General features: G+C 41.1%; 1 long non-coding RNA gene across 1 annotated transcript; it reads left to right on the top strand.

Annotated features, from left to right (window-relative positions):
* Window positions 1-1,565: 1,565 nt before the first annotated feature.
* Window positions 1,566-20,074, top strand: LOC116870584. Its single transcript, XR_004383251.1, has 3 exons — window positions 1,566-1,585; window positions 11,071-11,074; window positions 20,005-20,074. It is a non-coding gene; the product is annotated as an uncharacterized LOC116870584 (long non-coding RNA).
* Window positions 20,075-24,725: the final 4,651 nt, after the last annotated feature.

Here is a 24,725-nt window from a genome sequence, read left to right as displayed (position 1 = left end):
AGTGATTCCACAAAGAACACAGGGCTTGGGGAAGGAAAATATTCCCAAAGAAAAGTGACACTCTTTTTAAAAGAAAGAATGCAGACTACTGAGCGTGTTAGCATGCCATGTGTTCACGTGCGTGCCTGTGTCAGGAGTGGGCAGAAGAAAAATCTGTTCACGAAAACCATCTAAGTTGAGGCCATAAGGAATTACAGGAGCAGTATTTACATCTACATAAAGGCAGCCAAGACACTGTTTAAAACTGGGCTTGACTAGCCACTGGCTTCCACCAACCACCTTAAAGTCTGAACTGCAGTGTGGGAAGCTTTGTCATTTGTAGGGTTGGGTTTCCTGGAGTAAGGGGAATGGGATTACCTGAAGTTGTAAAATGCTTAGAATACTGGCTATGATGTGCTTGAGATTGTCTCCCAAGAAAATCATGAGCTGTTGGAAGCTTCTCTAGATCTGGTACTGACCTGCACAGTTTGACCAAGCGCAGTCCTGGAACCTGAGAACCTCCTCCCCAACTCAGCTCTGACGATCCTGCCAACAAAATGGGCTTGATTCACCACCTTCTGCCTTGGGGAGGTCATACAATAAAGGTGCTTATTCTCTCTGTGCGGGAGGAAGGCCTTGCCAGACGGTTCACATTTCTCAACCTCTTAGCCCTGAAGAAAAGGGTGTATGTGGCAAAGGGTTATGAAACTCAGCCTGAGGGATCAGAAGGAGTCCATGCTGTTTTCACCAAGAATCTTCTTTAGCTTTGTGTCATCAGAATTTTGCTTCTTTCCTTTATGTAGCCCTTCAAAGCAGAAACTTGAATCCCCAGTTCCTATGTCAGTCACGGGTGGGGGAACCAAGGGACAGTTGGGGGAACACCGTCCAGGATTTTATGCAGCAAGAGCTAACTCTGTCACTTCCCACCTCCGTTACAGACACTTCTCCAAGGGACACAACCACACCTGTCCATTCAGGACTAGCTACATAATTTGAGCAACATGAAAATGGGGGAGGGGCATTCGAAACTTAAGAATTTCAAGACTGTACCAGCAGAGTACCAAGTGCAGACCCTCCTGTGTGCAGGCAGGGTCTGTGGCGCAGGTTGTGTGCTCAACCAGGTTATTGACAGATTGAATGAAACCCACCCACACTGGGAAGGACACTCTGCTTTACTCTGTATATCGAATCAGACATTAACCTCATCTGGAAATACCCTCACAGACCTACCCAGAATAACGTTTAACCACATAGCTAAACAACTCTGGCCTACTCAAAGTGACACATAAAATTAACCATCACAGTGCTCTTTCTCTCCCTTCTCTTGATCCTTTGCTAGAATGCTTGTCGTAATTCTGGCCTCTCCAGTAGAAGATGAAAGCCAGGCCCGGCTTTCCAGAGCGTCTTAAAGCTGGTGAATGAAGTCTGTCTCCACACACTGGCCTCAGACCTCCTCTCCTCGCTGAGGAGTTACGTTGATCTACTCTCTGCACCCACTGAACTCTTCCTCAATCTCTGTGCTGGCCAGCAATCTCTCCAGCATCCACATTAGGCTCTCTTGGCTTTTTCTCAGCTGAGTTACTTAGTATATCTCTCCCAACAGAAAGTCTCAGTAGACCATCTGCACTCTCCACTTCCAACATATGAGTATTTTCACAGCAGCTTCCTAATAAGAGGACTTTTTCTTCTCTTGGTTCCTGCATCCATTTGCTACACTGGGGGTTGAGCTAACATGTCAGACAGAAAAAACCATGGTAGGTCACTAGAGACCTTTGGGGGCAAATTTCTCTGTTTAGCAGAGTAATCCTGGACGACAGACAAGGGCATATGTGGGAGTCAGGGTAACTGGGCTTAATTTTCTGTTTTTTTTTTTTTTCCTGTTCTTGCCAGAGGACTAGGGTCACTCCTTTTGTGTGGCTCTTGGCTATATCTGCTTGTTAGGGCAGAAAGAGTTGAGTTTTGGAGGGAGACTTGAATTCATCGCTAACTTGCTCTGTGTCCCTGGACACAGTTCTTAATGTCTCTATCTGCCTCTTGGCTTCATCTGCAAAATGGGAAGGCTAATATTTACTCTGTGACATTGATGTGTAAAGCACGTGGCATGTAACAGAGGCTCAGAAGACAACTGCTCAGAGCCAGTTTCCACGTTCTACGACTCCATCCTTGCTCGCTCATTCTGAAAAACCAGGGAAAGATGAGCGTGCATGCTAGGGGAAACTTGGACAGGCTGGGTGTGGTGTCCATCTTCAAAGGAGAGGCCTGGGGTGTGGCGAGCCTCTTGCTTTCCTTTCCCCAAATCACTTCCCTTACTGGCTTCCTGCAGCTCCTACTGCCCTGGGGTCATCTCAACCTTCCTGCCAGCGTCCTGCCCCTCCCTCACTCCTCCCAGGGCAAACATGTCAGCACTCGGTGTTTAGAAACAGCTTTGAGACCCATTCCCGGCATACCCAATGGCCATAAAAGAACCACTTGGTCTTAATCCCTATTTGGCAATTAGAGAGCACCTAAGGATATGCAGCTTGAGATGCATGACTCAGGCAAAGAAATCCCCTTTCTCCCTTTCCTTCTTAATGTGCTCTGTTTGCTGAGTGCCATCCATAATTGCTTAATAATTAGTACGTGGACCAGTATCTTTCTACGCCAGACTCCCCCACACACACGTGTTAAACTCTTGAGGCTCCAACTCGAACTAAGATTTATTTCCCTCAACCCATACATAAAAGTTAAAAAAGAAAGGCTTCTAGGTTCCCACATTTTTCAGAGGTCATTCAAGATATACATTCATCTATGCTTAATGGATACATAAAACTAGGCTCCCTTCTGTTTTGAGACCCAAGCCTGTGTCCCCCTGAGGCTTGCTGGCCTCCCTCAGTCTCCCCTCATCCTCCCGACCACCTGCTCAGTGGTCAACCTTGACCAGTGTGGCTACTCCTTATACTGTCAACCTTAGAATGACATCTCAGGATGACTGAGGGTCTCCTACACAGGCTTCTGTATGGCAGGGATTGCCCAGGGATTTTTCTGTAAAGGGCCCAGTTGTAAATAGTTTAGGCTCTATGAGCCAAGAGGCAAAAAATCAAAGATATCACGTGGGCACTTCTATAACCCTTTAAAACGCAATGATTTTTTTTAAACTTTTATTAAATTTAATTTTCACTTGTGGACATTCTGTTTGATTATCAAATAGAAGCAGTCATTCAATGGTCTCTTATTTTTCACTCCTCCATTTGATAATGTCTTTTCTTTGTCAAGTGTATTAAATAAACTTAAATTTATTCCAGAATCAATAGCCAAATATCTGAAGTGTTGTCAGCCTGATCTGCTCTCTGGGGTTTCTGTTGGTTCTCTCTAATGATGCTTCAATACCTCGAGTATACCGTGATTTTTTTTTTTTTTTTTTAATCACGAGCCCCAGTTCAATGAAATGGTGTATCTGGAAATCTCTGAGGCTTTTGATAAGGGTGATGCCTTCTGTGAGGATTTGATTTATTTCTCCACTGAGCGTGTTGCCAACTCTGGGCCCCATGAAAACAAATGATCAACTTGGGTTTTTCAAACTGTCCTGAGAGTGTCAACTTGGCTGCAAGCTTGCATAGACGTTAGTGTGTGGTTATAGAGTCTCAGATTTTTCCTCCTGCTATCTAGAAGCCAGGGTCAAGATGGGCAAGTTTCCTTTCTAGCCTCTTCACTGAGGAAATGGAGTCCCAGAAATTCCTGGTTTAAACTGTCACTGAGGAGGGGCACCTAGATGTTTCAGTCAGTTATGCATCCAACCTTTGATCTTGGCTCAGGTCTTGATCTCAGAGTTGTGAGTTTGAGCCCCATGCCTCAAATGGAGCCTACTTTAAAAAAGATATTAGACTGTCACTGAGGGGACGTCCTTTGGGGTCCAGGGTAATTTATAAGGTCTCTGATCTGACTTCTCCGGTTCCCCTAGACTTTGTCTCATGCTTACCATGCAGACATTAAACACACTCTTTGAGTCACCTGAGGGTAGACAGATGCCACCAGGGCAGGCTTCAGCTTAAACACTCATTTATTTCTCTGGATTCATAGTTCCTCATTTGCTTGTTTATTTTGCCTCTCCTTGTTCCAGTAAGCATTACAGTGCATTCTTAAAGGTTTTTGAACATTTTTATTACGAATATTTAGGTGCTTAGGGTGTCTGGGTGGCTCAAGTCATGAACCCAGGATCCTGGTATTGAGCCCCAAGGGCTTCCTACTCAGGGGGGAGTCTGCTTCTCCTTCTGCCCCTCCCACCTGCTCATGCTCTCATTCTCACTCATGCTCTCTCTCTCTCTCAAATAAATAAATAAAATCTTTGAAAAAAAAGAAGAAGAATATTTAGACGTTTTAAAGAAGGAAACTTTTACGATATCCAGAGCATCATATTCCCTGTGGTATATGTTTTGAAAGCTCTAGTGCCCCCAAAATATGATTCAGTAGTACCAGAATATTTGAAATTGTCCCCATTGGCCCCAATCTTTATTTATCCCTTTCTATAATTTCTTTCCACATTGTATCCTGGGGGGTCTGAGTGACCAGTAAAATATAGCAGAAGTGATGCTATGTCAGAGACTAGGTCATAAAAGCCACTGAGCTTTCTGTTTGTTCTTTCTTTCTTTGATCACTCATTCTGGGGCAGGCCAGTTGTGAGAATATTCTCCTTTGGAAATACACATGAAACTGAAGCCCCTGTCAACAGCCAGATAAGTAAGCTTATAGGCCAATCCTTCAGCCCCCGTCAAGCCTTCGGATGACACAGCCCTGGCTAATACCCTTTGATAGAAATTTCATGAAACACCCTAAACCAGATCTACCAGCTGAATGGTTCCTGAATTCCTGATCGTGGGAAACTGTGTGAGATAAATATTTGCTGTTCCTAAGTTTGGGGGAGAATTTATTACATTACAATAGGTATCAAATATAAGCTCTTTCTCCCTGCCTGAAATCCCAAAAGCTTTAGAAATGTTTTATGGCAATATATCCAGAAATTCCTCATTATAATATCTCTCTGTTATGTGGATGGGTTAATACACAAATACTTAACCCCAGATTCTCTTATATATCTAGCTACCACCCTTCAGAAAGCAGACCTGGGGTGCATGAGACATGGGATGGATAAGTTCTGTCAAAAAGAGGTTTGTGGTCTGCAGTGAAGTTTGCCCTTAAGAATGGGGACACGGAATGAGAGTGAGTGACATGTTGCTGTGGAGTGACTGGGGTCACCAACATGGAGCCTCTCCCCACACCACCGTGCACACTGCTTCCTTCCCTTACAATCCTGCCGGATCGTCTCTGGTTTTCTGAGTCCTATCCATTGTTCATTTGACTCAAGTCTCATGTCAGTGTAACCTTCTCCAATTGCAAAGGAAGGAGTGATTATTATGCTCTCTTGTGAACTTCTGTGCTCTCATGGTTGACAGTGCTCAGACAGCACACAGTAGGCACTGCCTACCTTCAGAGTTAGGTTGGAGACATCTAGGCATCTATGCAGCCCACCATCCCCTAGAACCTGCAGAGTACTTTGTGTGAAGCAAGTGCTTTAAGCAATGATATTGACCAAGACCCACATTGGGAATGGCTTTTCTCCCAAGAGCAGTCTATTACTATTTATATTGTAGCCTTATATGAGATGTTTTAGTCTTCTGGGACTTAACTTCCTCATTGGTAAAAGAGGGTACACCTAGAGTAGAGCAGATAAAAAGGTTTTCAGGGCCACCATGTACAATTACAGAGTGTCTGCACTTCACGAAAGGACCAAGCTGAGCGGTGGATATAGGCTGAAATCCAGCCACCACTCCCCTCCCCAAATCTTGTGCCAGCCCAGAAGAAAAGTCACATTTTGTCATTCATCCTCCCAGAGGGCACTTTTTAAACACATATAAGGGTGGTCACTGTGCTGGCAGGGCCCTAAGCACTTGACGCCACAGAGTGTCATGGTCTTGTCAACTATGACCTTCCTTAAAGGACAAGCCAATGGGTTCTGCTGTTAAGAGTCTTGGGATCCTCAAGGAGGTGTCAAAGACAGGCAGGAAGTTGGTTCTGTGTCTTGAGCAAATGGTAAAGAAGTGAGTGTTATTTGCTCTCTTCCCAGTGTGACTGATTGTAACTGGCTATAACCTTGATTTGGATATTTTTGCCCTGCCTGGGATTCCTGTGGGTTGCCACATTGCTCTCTCCTGACTCTTGTTCCATCTCTCCTTTTTGTGTTTTAATGATCATTGTTTCCTGGTTAAACCAGTTTTTAGTGTTGATATTTAATACATCTGCTTTTAGTAAACCTTGCAGGGTGTTTCCATTTGTGTAAACAGAAGAAAAAGTCAAATAAATGGGCCTTACAACTGCCATTTGAATGAGCTCATGATAAAACCATGACCCTTTTGTTCAGATGTGCAATAGCATGGCCACTCCTTCCCATCTTCTTCTTAGTCTTCCTGTACTCCATCAGGACCTCCAATAGCCAAGAGAAAATACTTGTATTTCCTTTGACTACCAAGGTGTGTTACTGATTATTTATGTGCATATAAACCTGAAACTTATCACCACCAAATTTCCAAAACATTCTAACTTATAAGAAGTTGACACAAAATCTTAAATTTATCAAATCCTTTCTTATTATGTCTTTCCACAAATTGCCATTCTAAAACCTAAGTTAAGATCATAGATACCTTTCGGGCACTTGGGTGGCTGAGTGGGTTAAAGCCTCTGCCTTTGGCTTGGGTCATTATCCCAGGGTTCTGGGATAGAGCCCCGCATCAGGCTCTCTGCTCCGCGGGGAGCCTGCTTCCCCCTCTCTCTCTCTCTGCCTGCCTCTCTGCCTACTTGTGATCTCTCTCTGTCAAATAAATAAGTAAGGGGCACCTGGGCGGCTCAGTGGGTTAAGCCACTGCCTTCGGCTCAGGTTATGATCTCAGGGTCCTGGGATCGAGTCCCACATCAGGCTTTCTGCTCAGCAGGGAGCCTGCTTCCCTCTCTCTCTCTGCCTGCCTCTCTGTCTGCTTGTGATCTCTGTCTGTCAAATAAATAAACAAAATCTTAAAAAAAAAAAAAAATAAGTAAAATCTTTAAAAAAAAAAAAGATCATAGATACCTTTCAAAAAAATGGCCCACATGTACCTTTGTACCTTTATGAAAAGGTCAATTATTTCTAACATTTTTCACCTACATGGAAGATAATATGTCTGATAAAAGGCCTAAAAGCCAGAGATCAGAGTCTCGTAATTCTCTCAGCCATCCTGGATGCCTGAGATTCTAATACTTTTGTTGTTCCCCAAAGTGCCAAAGGCTAGCCTGCTTCTGTCTCCCATTCTTCATATGTTCTTTTTATTGCTATTTTTTCGACTCAGACCTTGCTTTCCTTCATGTGGGTCAGCATTATGAAGGCACAGTAGTGTTGGAGGTTTTCTAGAGACTGTGATTAAGAGAGCATCAGGGAAGTCTTCCTAAAATAGATACTGACAAGTATCACATGCCTGAAATCCAGCACAAATGAGGCTTCCTTGGGCTTAGGTCTTGCCTTTCCCTAGGGCCCCTCAACTTTCTTTTTCCTCTCAACATTTTTTTAATAAAGATTTTATTTATTTATTTGACAGAGAGAGACAGTGAGAGAGGGAACACAAGCAGGGGGAGCAAAGAGGGAGAGGGAGAAATGGGCTTTCTGCCAAGCACTGACCCTCATGCAGGGCTCAATCCCAGGACCCTGGGATCATGACCTGAGCCAAAGGCAGATGCTTAACTGACTGAGCCACCCAGGTACCCCTCCTCCCAACATTTTATTATGAAAAATGTCAAATATATGGAAGTATTGATAAAAGGGTACAGTGAACACCACTAACCCTTAGTTAGTATAACTAAGATTATATAATGAGCATTTTGCTGTCCAATTAACACTTGAACAACACAGATTTGAACTGTATGGGTCCACTCATATGTGGGAATTTTTATGGTAGAGCACTGTAAATGTATTTTGTCTTTCTTGTGAGTTTCTTAGTAACATTTTCTTTCCTCTAGCTTACTTTATTGTAAGAATACAGTACATAATACATGTAATATATAAAATACGTGTTAATCAACTGTTTATGTTATCAATAAGACTTCTAATTAAAAGTAGGCTACCAGTAGTTAAGTTGTGAGAGAAGTCATAAGTTATGCATGGATCTTTTACCACATGGGGCTGGACAACACTTAAGTCCCATGTTGTTCCAGGCTCAACTGTATTTTTTTTATCACATATCTAGGCATCTCTCCGCTCATCAATGCATCATATATTTAAGTGCATTTCAGAGTAAGTCGCAGACATCAGGACAGTTTACCCCCAAATCATGCAGCATGTGTGTCATTAATCATAGTTCCATATTTGTATACAGTTTTTTTAAGTATTATTTACATACAATGAAATGCATAGATCTTACTTTGAGTCTTCTTTTAAAATACAATTACACACACACACAATAACTCCTGAAGTCATTCATATCTAAGCATAAATTGAATTAACTTCTTTGTTCTCCTTGCCAAAAGGATTAACACACCACAGGATAAAAATATGTAGCTAAAAGCAAGTGTGCAGATTCTACTTCATTAATTTCCCTCATTGGAGCTTCATAGCTATTTTTTTAAGTAAGTAGTTCTTAATTTTGGAATATATTTCTGGTTTCCAATAATAATATCATGGACATCAGTGTTTCTAGGTAACATGGTCATCTTCACTAGCACATCATTAACCATCCACTGAACTGATTTCTTTATGGGCAGATATCATTCAATCTTTGCTACAACCATATTAAATGTATTATTACCACCATTATTATTTTACAAATGTAGAAATGAAGATACAGAGAAGGTAAAAAACATGTTCAAGTTCACACAGCTAGTAAGTGATGCAGCAAAAGCTCAGAACTCAGCATGTCTGACTCCCAAGTCCACTCAACAATCAATATTCCACCAATATTTACTGAGCATCTCCTAAACCCCACCACAATTCTTGTCTTGTCACCACAAGACACACAATGGAAATCAAAACAGAGTTGGTGCCTAGAAGAGCATATAGTAGTGGAGATGCATTAAACAAGTAAACACCAATTCTGTTTGCTCAATGAATTTTCATGGAAATCATGGGTGATAGATTTTTATTAACCCCAATTTAGCAATGAACAAAACTGAGATTATGAAAAATAAAACTGACCCCAGATTATAGTCCTAATTAGTAGGTCGATGGTATTGAAACAAAGAGCAACTTCAAATACAGATCATTAATAGCACATGACAGCTTTCTTTTTTTTTTTTTTTAAAGATTTTGTTTATTTATTAGAGAGAGAGAGCAATCATGAGCAGGATGAGGAGCAGACGGAGAAAATAGCACATGACACATTTTTTTAAAAGATGTTACTTATTTATTTGAGAGAGAGAGTGAGAAAGAGTGAGCATGAACAGGGTAAAGGGCAGAGGGAGAAGCAGATTCCCCGCTGAGCAAAGAGCCCAATGTGGGGCTGTATCCCGGGACCCTGGGATCATGACCTGAGCTGAAGGCAAACGCTTAAACGTCTGAGACACCCAGGCACCCCCCATGACAGTTTTTTGATGGAGAAGACTTTCTAGGGTACATTGAAAGCAAAAAAAATCCTTAGACTAAAATAAAAACAAAAGGGAAGACAAATTCAACTGAGCACAGAAAACAAATCATCTAGCCGTGGCCTGCTCCACCCTGGCCTAAAGAAAGATGAGGTAGCTCATAGAGTAAAGTTTGGCCAAAAAGAAACAAATCTCTGGAAACTGGATAAATCGCAGCAAAGTTTCCTCAAAAAAAAAAAAAAAAAAGCAATGTGAAATAAACTTGGGAGGGTTTATCAAAATACTTTTTTAAAGACTCTTTAAAGCAACATGGATTATTGCTTCTACTTTGGCGTTTCTATTATACCCACATTGCTATAGGTATACGGAGCATGTATATACTTGGGATCAATCTACAACAATTGAGACAAAAATGTTTTCAATAAAAATCATAGGGAAATTTTAGGACCCAATTTAATTCATGTCCCAACATATGGGTTGATGGTGGACCAACGATTCTCAATGATTGCAATGATTCTCAAAAATAATTAAATAAGAATTTCTGGGGTGGGGGTCTAGACATCAGTACATTGGAAAAGTTCTCTGGGTCCTGGGTTAATTCTAATGAGTAACTAGGATAAAGAACCATTGGCACTGGAGGAAGACCCTGAGGGTTGGAGTCAGGGCACTGGGTTTGAACGGCAGCTAGAAGTTACCTGCCTTGTGACCTTAAGGGAAGTTACTAATCTTTCTCATTCTGTTTCCTCATTCACAAAATTGAGATGAGAACATCTACCGCATAGAGCTGTTGTGATTATTTGGTGGGACAATATAAGCAAAGTATCTGTCATAATGCCTGCTGGAGCATAGAGCCCCCATTAAAGTCACCGAGGGTGTTCTGTTCACATAGTCTAGTAGTAATAAATATCTCTCCAATTTAAGTGATTTTGCTAATGGCCACCCACACAACTGTGCCTGGGGAATTAGGAGACACTACAACAACCCTTTTCTTCCGTTACACACGTATCTATGCACACATGCACACACACACACACAACTGTGTTATCCAAAGGAAGCTGCAAATAATTTCTGGTTGGGGAACTAGGTCCCCAGGACCAGGGGAAAGGGAGAACAGGAAAGTAAAACATAGTCACGAAAGGCTTGGTGAGGAGCTATGACATCTCAGCATGCCGGGGAAGGCAGGCTTAATGCAAGAGATGAACTGACATCTTAGCAGGGCGGACAAGTGCCTCGGCCTGAGAACAGAACAGGTCCTTGACCTAGGAAACTGAAAAGGGAAACCAAAGGAGTGAAGAACTCTCTCCAGAGGAGGACTAGGATCCGTCCTGCATTTTGTTTCCAAACTCCATACAGTTAGTACCTTTATATAGCCTTGACTGTCTGTAGCAAAGTAGTTGCTGCTAAAGCCAAGCTAGCTGGTCTGAATGTGTTTTATCATTTCCAGTAGGAAGAGCTACCAACGAATGAGTCTTTCCTATGGACCAGACACTGTGCTAAGTCCTCTATATGCATATTGAGAAGGAAGGTAGGTAATGCCTTTTGAATAGGTAAATTCTTCTTCCCATGTTACAGATGAGCATATATGAGAACAGGGTAACTTGTTAAGGCACACATAGTTAGTCCAGGGATGGGAACATGACACATTCTGGTCCATCTGATTCCAAAGCTGAGGCTCTTAGAAACTGGGCTTTATGTTCAGATCTGCAAGTGTGACAGTCCCTACACTGGTCAATGAAGATTTCCCAAACAACTGCTTGAAGGAAAAAACGATGGGGGATGCAAAGATAAATAAGACAAGATTGCTACTGTCACATAATGTGGGACCCAGTGGAGGCGCCAGAGAAGCAAGAGCCCAGCTATTCGTTTAAAAAAGTCAGGTGTGAAGGGCTGCCAGATTTAGTGTGTGTGCCATACAGGGTGTTCAGTTACATTTTGATTTCGGATAAATCATGGGAATTTTTAATATAAATATTTCCCATGCAATATGGGCCATACTTATACTAAACCAATTTACTTATTGTTTATTGGAAATTTAAACTTCACTGGGTGTCCTGTATTTTATCTGGCAACCCTATTATGTGACAGGTTCTATGACAGAGAATCAAGGTAGAAATACAGAAGAGAGAAAGCTCTAGGAACAATTAAAATCAAGATATGGAAAATGACAAACAGATTTGGGTCCAGGTAATTCAGGAGGAGAGATCTCACCTAGTTGTTAGGAAGGGCTAAAGGTGGTATTTGTGTTTGACCTTGGAAGATGAATAGGATTTGCCTATATGAGGAGTAGAGAGAGACTGCTTCTCAGGTCAAGATAATGATGTAAGCAAGGGCATGGGGGTGGGGAAAAGTAGTTGTAGCTTAGAACAGCTAGGAATAATGATTAGAGCTGGATTAGAACCCAGGTTTTTCTGTCTCCTGAGTCCATGCCTATCACATTCTACTAGTTAGAGAAGAATGAGGTCTGCTCAGGGTAGAAGCCAGTGACAACAGTTGGTTGGGAACAGACTGTCCAGGGACCAGAATACCAGGCTGGGTCCTGTGGGCTTAATTAAGACCCAGTGAAGGAGCTGGGAAGGAAAGATACAACCTTCCAAGGACACTGCATGCCCAAACCACAACTAATAGAGGGATTCCAGAAACTCTGGGGGCTGTGGGTGAAGACCACCGCAGGGGTCACAATGCTGGTCAATTGGCCAAATGCTGACTCCACCACTTCCACACCCATACCTTGGGTGGAAACTCGCAGTACATGTAACTTAGTGTGGCTGGGAACCAAAGGGGTTGGTCGCATTTTATTGGCCAAAGATGCATTTGACTTCAATGAGACATCAGTGTTCCAGGCACTGCATCTGCTTGGTCCTGGTTTTTACCAAAAAAGCTGTAAAAGTGTACATCTCCACTGTAAAGTCAGAGAAAAAGAGAAATGCGGTTTAACAAGCTCATCCATGATAGTGCTTACTAGGAAAAAGCTTTCCTGTTGAAGCCTGGGTCACAGCAACAATCATTCTAACCTTATCTTGGTTTCAAAAATGTCTTTCCACCCAGTTGTTCCACCTGTGGAGGGTGGAGTTGGGGGAGTTGTTGGCAGAGGGAGGGCCCAGGGCAGGGAAAATGGACAAACCATGAGTGGCGTCTCGTCTGCTCATTACCAATAAGTCATTAAGGGTACCTTAATTCACAGAGTTTCTCATCCCGAAGAGCAAACCTGCCCACCATGTAGGCATCAGCCTGCTTACTCATCCATGTGAAGCCATGGAAGGAGTTAGGAAATTGTCCCATTAAAAACCATGCTGGTAATCTCAATATTAAAGAGCTTCATGCATGGTGTTCCCTGGGGGGAGGACACCCCTTTAGGAAATTGGCTCCTTGTAGGCTGGGTATTGAATGAAAACTTAACTGGTCAGAGAAAGGACAGTCCAGGTTAGCAACCTAACCAAAGAAACTGCCATTTGCCAGAATCTGCTAGGTGTCATGTACTCTGTATCTTTGAAAAGTGGGCAAGTTTCTTCTTTAATTCTGATGTTAAACTCTCTTAAAATATTTTTACCCTGGAGATGCCTGGATGGCTCAGTCAGTTAAGCATCCCACTCTCTGTTTTGGCTCAGGTCATGATTGTGGTGAGACGGAGACCGCCATAGGGCTCCACCCACAGCATCTTTCTCCATCTGCCCCTCCCCCTGCTCTCTCTCTCTAAAAAAAAAAATAATTGTTTTTACCCTGACCACCCTGAATGTGGCTCAAAGAACCATGCTTAGCAAAACTAATTTATGGGGACACAAATCAGAATATTATTATACCTGGGTGGAGAAAAGGTTGACTAGAAATTGCATGAGGTAATTTTCTGGGGTGGTGAAAATAGTCAGGTCTCATTTGAGGTATTGGTTTCAGAGGGCATACATTTGTTAAAACTCATCAAATAGTACATTTAAGATCTATGCAATTTAGTGTATATAATTATACCTCAATTTTGAAAAAAACTTCTTTTTAATTCCTGCTTTCTGATCCTACATCTCAGAGCCAGTTTTTGCCACATGCCCTTGCAAATCATCTCTCATCTGAAGCCTGGGCTAACCCTGTGGCCCGGGAAAGAACTCAGCAAATTCTACAATCCCCGCAAAGCAATCCAAAAAACCCCTGGTAGTTGCAGTTCAGTTTCCTACGTTTGCTATTTAAATTCTTCCTAGCTATTCATTTAAGGTTTTAATCTCAATATTTTGTATTTTAACAAATTTTTGTATTTTAATCTCAATATTTGTATTTAACATGTGTTAGCCAAACTGGCCCAGAAGTACGTGATTATACAGATGTGTCTTAAATGAGACTGATCCAGGCGATGGATTTTTCCACTTGCTTCGACTATCTCATCCTTTTCCTTTATTCACAGAACCCAACTTTTGTTCAGGTAGCAATATTTGTAGTTAAAAAATATTCATCTCCTAGATCCCTCGCAGTTATAGGTGGTATATGACCCAGTTTTGGCCAATAGGATGAAAACAAAAGTCTACTGAATAAGAATTTAAGAGAAACTATTGTCTTCCTGATAAAAAGGGTCAGATGGTTGGCAGATGTCTTTTCTGTTCACTACTCTTGGATCACCCCATCTCTGGAAGCCCAGTGAAATGGCTAGAGGAGGTATAGATACCTTGGACCATAAAGCTACTATGCATGGGAGAGGAAGGAAGAAGAAAAACGCTGTTTCATTGAGCAGCTGTCCTTGTCTTGAACTTTCTGATTGTCATCTCTTTATTACATGTAAAACTATCTCCTGTTGGGTTAAGGCACTGAAGTTGGGTTACTTTTATATCCAGCCAAATTCCAATTCTGTACTTAATATTTAAAATTTTCAACTAGAAAATTTAAGTTTCAGTAACCCATGATTATGCAAAAAATTTAAGTATGAGACTCCAGTGATGACATCTAAGTGGGATGATGTCATAAATATGAGACCCAAGTGATGACATCTATGTGTGATGATGACATAAGTATGAGACCTGAGTGATGACTCTACTATAGACTGTGAGCTCCTTGAAGACAGGGACCATGTCTAATTATTGTTACACCTTTTCATGAGCACAGTACAGGAACACTGTGTGTGTCCAATTTATATTTGCTGGATGGAATCTCCCTAAAACCCCAAACAAGGAGCCACAATTCAAGAGTACCTGTCTCCCAGATCCCCCAATTTGTTTTCTCTGTGGGAATCTGACCTAATAGAGACAGACTTTGTATTTAAGAACTTCCTTCAACCAAACTTGAATTCTTCCTGAGGCTATGTAAGGATTCTCTTGACTCTTTTCTTCTAATTTACTGAGATGTAATTGACCTATAATATTGTATTAATATTGGTCCAAGGCATACAATACAATGATTTGATAAATTTTTAATAAATCTACATAATGCAAAATGATCATCTCCAGTTTAATTAACATCCCACACCTCACATAGTTAAAAAATTTTTTCTTATGATGAGAACCCTTAAGATCTACTCTGTTAGCAAGTTTCAACATACAATACAGTATTGTTAACTACAGTCACAATGTTGTACATTGCATCCCAGGATTTATTTATCTTACAATTAGAAATTTTTACCTTTGACCACATTCCCTCTTGATCTTCCCTTATTCAAGGCAGAGATCCTCCCATGCAGAAAATCACAAACTCCAACCCAGTGCAGATTCTGGAAGCAGGTTATTTCCCTGATGGTACCACTAGCTCACTGTAATGTTCTGGACTTCCTAGGTGAGGATTAACTTGAGACCATCCCCCACCCCAGAAATGAGCATTTTCCATGCATTCTTTTTTGTGGTGGGGACAGAATCTGAGCTTCTATAGTCGTGTAAGAGCTGATCTGTCCATCTTCCCCCAACTCTTGGCTCTGTGACTTCATGTTGTAGATTGAACTCAGCCATCATGGGAATATTTATACTGAGGTAATAGGTAAATGCTACAAATCAGTACCTAATCTTTGTCTCAAGAGGTGGTTATTAAATTTTTACCAACACACCACTCTGCTTATCCATCCATGGTTCCTGTCTCAATTAATCATTCTAATGCTGAGAATGACAGGGCCTTCTATAGGTATCCCCCAGTTTGCAAAAGTTTGCATTAGGCCACTTGACTTTTACACAAGACCTATATTAGTCCTTTTTTTTGTTAACTGAAAGAAATCCAAAGAGAATTTTTGTATTTACTAAAAAAGGAGAAATGCAAAAATAGCATTCAACGTTTGTTTTTTTTCAACAAGCTGTTATGAAGACAGCGAACCCCGGGCAGGAAGAGTGGTCCCGCCAAGCTCCTTCCTCAGGAACTACACTCAACATCCCAGCACCAAGCTGACAGAACTTTGAACTGTGTCTGGGAGCATCTGTGCTTTATTTCCATTTACCCTTTCCATGCATTAGCAAGATGTGTCCTGAAGTATCAGAAAGGTCTAAGAGAGATTATCTGGGGCACCTGGGAACCCTCAAAAAATTTTGCATATAAATTAATGGTGATTGTTTCCTCCCATTATGCCATTCATATTAGGAAAGATTTCATAGGAACGTTCCAGTTATGGGTAGCAGGGAAACCTGTATTTGGATGGTGGGTTATCATATTTAATAAAGTGATATAACATAAATGATTTCATTTGACTCTCACAGCAACCCTAAGAAGCAGACAAGCAAAGCATCATTCACCTCCTACATTAGTTTCACTGCTACTATCACAGACTTAGCAGGTTAAAACAAATATATATAATCTTTCAGTATCTGTACATCAGAATTCTTAAATAGTTCCTAAGGGACTAAATCAAAGCTTCAGCAGGGCTGTGCATCTTCTGGAGACTCAAGGGAGAGAATCAGTTCCTTGACTTTTCCAGTTTGTATCCCTAGGCTACCTGGGTTTCCAGGCTAGTGGTCCCCTCCAGCTTCAAAGCCAGCAACCCTATCACTCCAGCCTCAGTGACTGTGGTCTCGTCTCTTCTAATGCAGACTCCTCTGCCCCTCTTTCACCTATAAAGACCCTTGTAATCACAACGGGTTCACCTAGTTAACATGGGATAATCTACCCATCTCAAGACCCTTAATCACATCTGAAAATCACCTCTTACCATTTAGTGTAGCATATTCACAGCTTCCAGGGATTATGATATGGACATTTGGGGGAGGTCATTACTCTATTTATGACACACCCTTTTATTACCCAGGAAGCCAGCTCTGAAAGATAACCGTCCTCCTCAGATTCATGAAGGTGTCAGTGGCAAGGAGGCATTTGGCCAAGGCCAGCGCTCTGTCCAGTGAATAGTGCTGCCTCTCTTTGTAAATATTTGTCCAACAGCTGCCCCAGAAGAGGGAACACTTTGGGGCAATGGGTAGAGCACAGCTAAGGATAGATAGAGCCTCTGGGGGACTGATTTTAAGATTTATGAGCCCTCCTGGGCCCAATCTTCCACTAACCAAACATTCTTAATTTTCCTTCCCAGCATCCCAGGGAGACTTGGAGGTCAAAGTACAGTGACCTGAAATCCCTAAGAGCTGGATTTTCTTTTTTTTTTTTTCTTTTTTTAAAAATTTTTTAAATTTATTTTCAGCGTAACAGTATTCATTGTTTTTGCACCACACCCAGTGCTCTATGCAATCCGTGCGCTCTCCAATACCCACCACCTGGTTCCCCCAAACTCCCACCCCCTGCCCCTTCAAAACCCTCAGATTGTTTTTCAGAGTCCATAGTCTCTCATGGTTCACCTCCCCTTGTTAGTTGAGATATAACTAAGGACTTGCCAAGACACATGAAGACATTTCCTTCCACCCACTCTAGCCTTTCTCCAATATGATTAACCCCTTTCCTTTCTGGAGGAAAAGCGTTGCCTCCGTCCTCAGAATGCATCCATTGCCCCCTACTCTTTCCTACACAGCAACCATCACCTACTTCAGTCAGATGAAATAGTGGGTAAGTGGGGGGAACCTTTAGAATATCAGAACACCGTAAAGGCATCTGTGCCACTCACACGGATCAGAAGGTGACCGCCTTGGGAATCCAAATTGGAAGAGGGAGTGAAGTCTTTGCTTGCTCCTCGTGCTCTGTGTCAGACATAGAAGGTAGCCTACAACATCCTGGTTTAGGAAGCCTGTGTCCTCCTTCACGTTTGCCTTTCAATTCATTGCATGACTCTGAGCTAAGCACCTGGACGCAAGGAGAAGTTCACCCTGGGAGGTCCTATGCCATCACGTGAATGATGGTGCCAGACCTAGCATCAGACCCCCCTGAGCTCCGAACCCTGTTTCCACCACTGGGTAGAAGAGTGAAGTTGGACAAAAGACAACCTCTCTGTCTTGTTTTTCTTATAAATAAAATGGAGATACTAATAACATCACCACCCTTAGATTATTGTAAGGATTAAATGACATAATGTAATTAATGCACTTAGCACAGTGCCTGGCACATAATAAGCCCTTGATGAATGTTACTGTTGTAGCAGATTTAGTGATTCTCAGAGTGTGGTCCCTGAACCAGCAGCATCAGCCTCATCTGGGAACTTGTTAGAAATACACATTTTCAGTCCCACCCCAAACCTAGTGAACCAGAAACTCTGGGGGGCTGGGGCACAGCAAACTGTGTTTTAACAAACTCTCCAGAGGATTCTAAAGCTACATGTTAAATCTTGAGAACCACTGGTGCAGATGGCTCTAAGATCCCTTCCAATTTTGGGATTCTATTTTTTCCTGCAAATGTATACATTTACCCAAGGCCCAAGGAAATCATTAGTATTTACCCACATCATTCCACAAGCATTTATTAAAACTTCTCTTCACACTGGAATCTAGGGATAAAAAGCAAAGCAAGAAATAGCCTGTGGGCTCAAGAAGGTGACAGTTCATCTCCCTACCCTTAATTTACAGCTATAAAAATATGACTTGGTACCTGTTTCTGCAGTTGTTCACGATACCTGAGTTTCACTGTATGAAAATGTTTTTTTTTTTTAAAGATTTTTGACTATTTATTTGACAGACAGAGATCACAAGTAGGCAGAGAGGCAGGCAGAGAGAGAGGAAGGGAAGCAGGCTCCACGCTGAGCAGAGAGCCCGATGCGATGTGGGGCTTAATCCCAGGTCCCTGGGATCATGTCGTGAGCTGAAGGCAGAGGCTTTAACCAACTGAGCCACCCAGGCACCCGGAAAATGGTATTTTTTTAAAGTATTTTCTTCAGGTTATAAGCAGAACAAGATACTAGCTAAGTGACCTGGAGTCTTGGTATCTTTATTTCTAGAACAGGATTAATAATACCTATCTCACTAGTCTGTTGTGAAGATTAATATCATTAAATGTGATGACATGTATGAAATGACAGCTTGTTATCGATGTCCAGTAATGCTTAGTTAGAACTTAGTTTAAATCCAGTTCATAATTAAGTATTGTTGATTAGTATTGATTTGGATTTACGCTGAACAGTACTGATACACAGAATCTTAAAATAAATAAATAAATCCATTATATGTTGAAATCCAGGTCCTGAGTGCTGTAAGATGTGTTCATCTCTTGCACTTTCTCCTTTCTAGAATTCAGGCAGTGAGGACCCTGAAGTACAAACAGGTTCTTTGTATTTCAGAGATAAGTCAAAGAAGTGGGTGGTGTTTATTCAAAGGCAGCCCTGAAGGCCAGGAGTCAAAGCAAAGTTCAGACTCAGTTATAGGCTCCTCAGCTGCTTATAGTAAAAACTTTGAAATCCCTTTGGAAACTTCCCTTTTAATTCTATCTCAGAAGACTTTATCTAACCAGGCAGTCCACAGATTCCAGAAGAGTTTCAGCCCTCTTTGTGTAAAAGCCAGCATATGCCTTGAGCTTGAACTGGAAATGGGGCTCTTTTTGGTTCCCCAAATTTAATTCAACAAAGATCGAAGAGCTGAAAGACCACAAAGGACTGCTTTTGAAGTCTGTGGCTTCTTCAAGCAAGAAGGCTTGCTCAGGGCACAAAAACTTTCTGCGCATGCAGAGAAGGTACCCCCCAGTGACACACGTCATAAGCACTCAGCAATTTTCTCGGGGGGAAAAAGAGTGAAGGTAGTAGATGACAGCGGTGTTTAAGAGAAAGCCACCGGGGACACCTGGGTGCCTCAGTGGGTTAAAGCCTCTGCCTTCGGCTCAGGTCATGATATCAGGGTCCTGGGATAGAGCCCCACATCGGGCTCTCTGCTCAGCGGGGAGCCTGCTTCCTCCTCTCTCCCTCTCTGCATACCTGTGATCTCTGTCTGTCAAATAAATAAATAAAATCGTTAAAAAAAAAAAAAAGAAAGAAAGGAAGAAAGAAAGAAAGCAAGCAAGCAAGCCATGGGCCCCAAATGGCTTCACTTAGGCCAGGTAACCAGACCGGGGCTTGATATCTAACCTAATGTCAGTTTCAACCTCCCAGAGGAATGTAATCTTAGGGGGTCAGTCAGGAATTTTCTGATCAGCTCCATTAGTCATATGTCATATGAGCCCTCCCAAAGAAAGAAAGATGAGGTAATCTACCTAATAAGACCCCCCTGCCTTTCCAAGGTGACTTTGCATAGAACATCATTTTATTTTATTTTATTTTATTATTTATTTTGCTAATAGCTTCTTTGCCCTACACTCTACCTATAAAAATCTTCATTCTGTACAACTCCTAGGAGCTTCCTCTTCTTGCTGCCTGATTCACAAATCACTTAATAAAGCCAATTAGATCTTCAAGTTTACTCCATTGAATTTTTGTTCTTTAACAAAGGACAAATAAGTTGTACAGAGAACAATATAGAAAGAGCTACCAAAAAGTTTGAGAGAAGAAGATCATAGTGGGCTGGAGCACCCAGCATTCTCACCTTATGTAAGAGAAAACTGAGGCACAGAAAGGTTAAGTGAGGTACCCAAGGTCACACAGCTAGTAAGTGATGGAGATAAGATTTGCCACAAGTTGTTGGGTGCCAGTTCCCATGCTCTACCTCTATAAACAGTTCGTATTTTAAGTTATGTACTTCATTTGTAGTGTATAAAAATGTAAATATGAACCAGTAATTTCAGGGATATTACTGTTGAGAATAAGGATAAGAAAACAATAAGTACATTTAAAGAAAATAATAGGAGGATGGTTCTCCAGAAAAACTAGAATCAGGATTGTGGAATGTTGATGACTAAATATTATCTTGATGAAGCATGTAATTAACTATGATAAAAGTTGACAGACCCATTATTTACATACCGGGGCAAATAGCTGATGAGATGCACTATGATGTCAGGTTGACTTGACCCAGTGGAAATTTATTGACTGGTTAAACCTTGTTACTCTAACCTTAGAGACTCTTATTCCATTGTTAATAAATTCCTTTACACTTTGTGGACCTTTGCCCTAAACACTTTCATCTTTTCCTCCTTCTTCCACTTAATTCCATTCCTGAAAACCTAACTCTCTCTTTAACCTGGCTTTTCACCCTCTTGAATAGAGTTTACTTTCTTTTTCCATTTCTCCTTTACCTCAAAGTCATGAAGGGGGCACGTTCTCATAGCCTTCTACTCCCCTGTTGCCTCCGGATCATCTTTGCGTTGCTTTTCACTTTCTAAACTTAACTGTCTCTCCTCTCTTGAAACCCATATCAGATTATCACCTTCTCTCCATCATTGTTCTGCAATCTACCAACTTTCAAATTATTTTTCCATATTCTGAAGATTCTGATCTCAACAATATTTGAATGTGACTACCTTCTCCTTTTCGAAAAACTCTTTCTTCATTCTCTGCTATCTTTGTGTCCCTCCACCAAAAAGGTAGGATTTCTTCAAGGTCCCATGTATAGCCCTTAACTCTTTTCCTTTTGTCTTCTCTCTCTGGTGAACTTCACAACTTCAACCATTACCTCTTTTCAAATGTCTCTCTAATCCACGTCTCTTGCCCAAAATTTCTCAGAACTACAGGCTGGAATTTCCAAACGTCTCTATGCTATCCCCATAACATCCTACCAGGTCCAGCAAATTATCTCAAAAATGAGCTCATTCATCCTTCTTCTGGCTCTCCCTCTGCATGCCTTCTCTCTGTGAAAGGTAGATGAGAATGATCAGAGTTACTTCCAATGCCCTTCTCTCTTTCATCGTCCCAATATACATTTGGTCACCATGCCCTTTCAATAAATCACTATTCTGTTTTTACAGTTGTGCAACCAGACTGTCCCGTATGCTTCACCTCATGGGCTATACCAGCCAACAAAACAGACTACTAGGCTAATGCTAGACCATGTCATTTTCAGGCTGAGGGCTCTTCCAAGTATTTTGCCTATAAAATGGAGTTAAAACATTTTAGTTAAGCCCAAGATTCTCTCCTGACCTATTTTTCCCTTCACCTATTCTTACATACACCTTCTTTTAACCAGCCCAAATTTCTGGATGGCCCCTGAATAAGCCATTTATTCATTCAAGAAATATTTATTAAACACTTGGTAGCAGCCCAACACTGTCCTGAGTGTTAGAAATATCATGGAGGACATGACTTCTGTGTTTAGATTAAATGATACAATCAGTGAAACAATGCCTGGTAAGTACTGACTTAGGACATGAACACTAACCTAGGTACCATGAGCAATCACCTGGAGGTTCCTAACTGCACAGGGGCAAGATTTGGGGAATGTTTCCTAAGGGAAGTAATAACTGAGTAGAGATCTGAAACTGAATAAGAATTATTCAGATACGGTAAGGGGAACGGTTGTTATTAATACAGGAGAAAAAGTATGCAAAAATACTTGGGGCAAGAAAGGATGGCCAGAGAAAAGGGACATGAGAATAGAGATCAGAGTAAAATGAGGAAAAACAAGGTGTTGCGGAAGCCAAGGGATGAGTGAGAAGGCAAGTGGATGACAGTGTTGCCAAAAAGTCAAATAAGATGAGGACTAGAGTGTTCATTAGTTTTAGAGTGGAAATATCACTAATAACCTGTCCAGGAGCCATTTGAGCAAGCAAGTCTAGATCACAGTGAAGAGAGAAATATATGGAAGGTAAGGCGCTCAAGACTAGACTTCTAGATAAATCTTTATGGAAATTCAAAACTCACTCCATCTTTATGCCATTTGTTCATTCTGTACCAGTTTCCTATTGTCCTGCCTCTTTCCCTATTTCACCTATACTGTTATTCCCAATTCTCTTCCCACTGAAATGCTGGCTATCTTTCAAGACCAAATCAAAGACTATCACATCTTGAGCTTCCCTGCACTCCTGGCGTTTCGAATGGATTACTCAATACTTGCCACATAAATTGTTGCTGCATTAGCAAAGTGTGTTCACTGATTACATGGAATTTACCTTGTACATCTGTTATAGCACTTGGTACTTACTAACTTGTGTTCTGTTGAGTTGCACACACCTGTTTCCCTGACTACATCACCTGATGGCGAGATAGCTGTATGTTAGTCATCTTTGAACTTCTCATGGTTTCCAACTGAGTGCATTGGGCACTGTTGTCATCTAAATTGAACTCAACTGACTGTTCTCTCTCTTGCATTGATGTAAGCACATGCTATGTATGACATGATTTTTGTCCTTGGACACAATGATTTCTAATAGTATCTATAATGAGAGTGGAAAATCTTAGTATTTGCTAGGGTTATCTTTAATCTTTCAAAATATGTCCACTATTATTCGCATGTTTTGCATGTTCCAAATGCTATAAATCATTACTAGCTTGGTTTGCTCTATGAATGAATATGCTACAAAACAACTTTCTGATTCAAGTGAAACAGCCCACTCAACTTTTCAGCTCAGTAGCCATTCATTAATGAGGTTGAGTTAATATTCACACATCTCTCTCTTTTCAAATAACAACCTAGGAAATTGTTAAACCAAGCCAAAATAGAAAAGGGACATTGAGCTTTTGCCTTTCTAAGGAGCGATACCAAAAGAATAAGTCATATTATTAAATTCTAAGTGCCTGATGATCATTTGGATATGCTAATTTGTGGAAGGCAAGGACAACAGTTAGAATGATAGATGAATTTTTTATCTTGTAGTTGGAAAGACTTGCAAAATCTTCCAAAAATTTTAGTGGTTAGGGAAATTAAGATCCACTTAAACTCTGATGAATACAATTGATAGACTCTGTTAAAAATATTTTAGAATTTCTATTAACCATATTTTATAATTCTTCTGCAACAGAATATGGAACTTGTAGTCACCTCCCTCCCTCTCAAAGCCCAAACTTTTACTGCATTTAGTATCACGAGATAACCAACTCATTCCTAAGTCACATCATAGAATTGGGATTAAGTACAAAGCTCAATTTCTTTGAAAAACAAAGTTCTGAAACAACTACAGAAAAACATTAATATCTAGCAAAACTGGATAGTGGATATCCAAGTTATTGCAATATTACTCTCTATTCTTTTCTTTTGGTGTGAAATGTTTCATACCTTTAGAATGAGAGAAAAATATCCATGCGGTCCAAAATAACTTGAGAACTCAATGACTGAAAGAATTTCTTACACCAATTCATAACTATCCCATTTCTCTACTGTTCCATGAATACTAAGATCAGAGTTAGTGTCTTCAATTCCTAGAGGAAGAAACAAATTTAGTTAAGAGAAATCAAGTGATTCTGGAGCAAGAGCAGGTCCAAGCTCAAGTCAGAATTAAATGTCCTGTTGTATCAAAGGGCGATAGGCTGCCTCCAAATACTGAGTGGCACAATAGACATTCAATTAGTATTTATTTGATTAATTTGTTGCTTAACAGGAATAAGAGCCCAGCCCTTAGGGAAAGATGGCATATGTCACCTTCCATTCATTACTGACCATGGCTATGTTGGGCGGAACTCAGGAGACCCTTATGTGACTTCAATAGTGGTAACAGTTTAATGTGAAGCCAATCATACTCTGAGGGGTCCCTCCATTTAGAAAGTGCCTGGCCCAGGGTTATGGGTACTGCTAATAACCTTGGTGTGAAGCAAAGTTAATAAATCCAGGACTAGAAAGAACTACAGAACCTAAAGACAAGAAAGAGCAAAATTATCTCCAAAGACATCAGCTTCCAAGATGCTCCCTCCTATTGCCAGCGTTTCTGTGGCAATGGGCATGATTGCATGGTGCTGACTTGGTTGTTGAAGAGTCCACCAAACAAGGAAAGGAATATGGTGGTCCTAGCACAGCTTTTTAATTCTGCTGTGTTTTTTAGTTCAACACAGCAGCATTTATTAAGCACTGAAATCTACA

The sequence above is a fragment of the Lontra canadensis genome, unplaced genomic scaffold, assembly GCF_010015895.1.
Source record: "Lontra canadensis isolate GAN:19392208 unplaced genomic scaffold, GSC_riverotter_1.0 scaffold23, whole genome shotgun sequence".
NCBI lineage: Eukaryota > Metazoa > Chordata > Mammalia > Carnivora > Mustelidae > Lontra > Lontra canadensis.
Note: the sequence above shows the minus strand (reverse complement) of the source record. Positions and strands in the feature narration are given on the sequence as shown.